Source organism: Austrofundulus limnaeus, unplaced genomic scaffold, assembly GCF_001266775.1.
Source record: "Austrofundulus limnaeus strain Quisiro unplaced genomic scaffold, Austrofundulus_limnaeus-1.0 Scaffold145, whole genome shotgun sequence".
In the NCBI taxonomy this organism is placed as follows: Eukaryota; Metazoa; Chordata; class Actinopteri; order Cyprinodontiformes; family Rivulidae; genus Austrofundulus; species Austrofundulus limnaeus.
This window is the reverse complement of record NW_013952547.1, coordinates 926513-929171: the sequence shown is the minus strand read 5'-3', so window position 1 is coordinate 929171 and position 2659 is coordinate 926513. Positions and strand designations below refer to the sequence as shown.

At 41.4% G+C, this 2659-nt stretch overlaps 1 protein-coding gene across 1 annotated transcript in view; it reads left to right on the top strand.

Moving 5' to 3' along the window:
* LOC106523132 (transmembrane protein 211) overlaps positions 1 to 2659 on the top strand; it is a 56447-nt gene that overhangs the window by 48593 nt on the left and 5195 nt on the right. The window lies entirely within an intron of this gene.

Sequence of the window (2659 nt, the reverse complement as noted above, 5' to 3'; positions counted from 1 at the left end):
AGTCTGGGTTGTTGACTGTTGTAGCACTGCTCTGTTCACATGCAGACATTCCCCTTTGACATCACTTCCTGTTAATTCACATGCAAATATCTCAACAATTGTTCATCTCAGCAACATGAAATTTCTTTTGCAATATTTTATCAATGACCTCTTTCTAAAAATGCATTCATATGTATTTACAAAAAWTTGACATCACAGGCACTTTAAGATGTATTGATGTCACTTTTCCTCTTTGTGTTATTAGTTTTGTGATCAACCATGTGGTTACACAATCAGAATCATATTTATTGGCAAAATGTGTAAAGAACATACAGGATTTAATCTATGTTGTGCTATAAAGGAGTATAATACCTTTAAAATAAGACTTATCCAGTATAAAAGCAGTGTGCTAAGGATGAGTCCACGAAGTGTAGAAAATACACAGCATGAATCATTTAGTTTGATGTTAGAAAAAGTAAGATGTAAAATGTAAAAAAAGAAGACTAGATAGTTGTAGGGGTGTTAACATAAACTTGCTCTCATGGTTCGTCTACGTCTTTCAGCATGTGGGAGCTTTTTTTGCACTAAAATTCAGATTATCAACAATGATAATCCGTATATATACGGTATTACAGTGCTTTTCTGTATTTCAGCCTCAGGACTGTATTTAAATAAAAGCGTGACACTTCGGCAGCAGGAGCCTCTGACTGAATGAATTCTGCAGRCACAGCAGAATGAATGAAAAAATAACTGTGAAAGAAAGTTATCTTTTAGATTCTCTGGACAAACTTTTGGTGGAACAGAGTTTCTTATTTGCAGCTAAACTTCACACGGTCCCGGCTGTACCTGCTGAATCATTTTCGATTCTTTCTGTGCAGTCATCTGAGTGTGTGCCCTTTTATCCCCCCCCCTCATCGGGGAGAGCCCCTCCAGGTTTTTACCTCAACCCTGACTGCTTTGGAAAGGGAAAMATGTGTTTCTYTGAGCTCCTTCTACAAACTCAAACTTCAACTTTCATTGTGCTGATGCTGAGGAAGTCTGGCCTGCTGTGTCAGCGTTCCCCTGGGCAAAGCTGCTATGCAGATGTCCTCTGAAGCACGGGGATGAAAATAGGAAGTTGCTTTGATCAAAACCCTCGCTGTGGTATTTCAGTCGCTGCTGGGGACCATATGGTACCTGTGCAGTATGTCAATCACTTCTCCAACGCAGATGAATACATTTTTATATCAGGCTGGATTAATGTGGCAGACTCCGTTGGCAGAATGTGTTCCTCCAACAATTAATTCACACTTAGCTTCTCTTTCATCACCGTGTGAGGGAGGATGATAGGAACCGCTTTCATTTCCCTTTAAGTATTCCAAATGTTTTCCTTGGGAAAAGTCTCTGAACTTGGGGGAAATGCTTTTCTTGGAGAGCAAACATCAGCTCGCTGTTGGATTGTTCCTGTTATCTTTGAGCTCCTTCCAGTTGCCTTCAGACACAAAATTCCCATCCAGGTTTCCACTTTTTATATGATGGAAGCAGCTTTGGTTGAAAACGTCTTTTTGAAGAAATGTTTCTTTGGAATTTTTCATTTAGGACCAAAAGCTGTCCGAATCTGAATCGTCTTGCAGACGGCTTCCTTCTTGTTTATTGTGTTCTCTCTCTGTGTGTGTACAAGTGTGTACTAGTACATACAAAGGACCACTTTCACAATATTTACCAACAAAGTGAGGTCATTTGTGGAATTTGTGGACCTTTTCCTGGTCCTCACTTGTTTGAAGCTGTGCGCTCTATTAATTAGGAGGTTTGTTGTGAGTTGAGTTTTGGTTAGGTTCTCAAGCCATTTGGGTCTGGGGACCCCTTACAAAGGGGAAAAAAATTCCAGGGACCCCCTCATAAACACCATGCTGTTTTAAAAGATAATTTATTYTCATTTCAACCCCTAAATGCCATGGGAATATTTTTTTTAAGTTTATTATGCTTGTTTTATTAATTCATTGTTCTCCATGGATTTTTAAAAATAAAAACCAAATTAACATCTTAGTGAAAAATTTTGAGGACCCCAAGGATAACTCTCGCGGACCCTTGGGGGTCCAGGGACCCTAGTTTGAGAACCTCTGGGTTAGGGAAAATGTGTGGGTTAGCCATAAATGCATTTGCAAAGTGAATGGAAGTCAATGCAAAGTCCTCATTGTGATGCAAGTACAAGTATGTCTGTGTGTGTGTGTGTGTGTGTGTGAATGTGTGTGTGTGTGTGTGGGGGGGGGGGGGCAGTAATGGCCACCAATCACATCATTGTCAACAGTCAGTGCCAACAATCATGCAGCTTGTAAAATATGTGACACTCACACATTCTGACACCCTGACAAGATGCAAGCCAATGATTAATATCTATTGTCAGCGAGGTGTGAGGCGCAGGTGAAGAGAGGGGGGTGGGAGGCGTGTGTGTGTGTGTGTGTGTGTGTGTGTGGGGGGGGGGGCAGTAATGGCCACCAATCACATCATTGTCAACAGTCAGTGCCAACAATCATGCAGCTTGTAAAATATGTGACACTCACACATTCTGACACCCTGACAAGATGCAAGCCAATGATTAATATCTATTGTCAGCGAGGTGTGAGGCGCAGGTGAAGAGAGGGGGGTGGGAGGCGTGTGTGTGTGTGTGTGTGTGTGTGTGTGTGTGTGTGTGTGTGTGTGT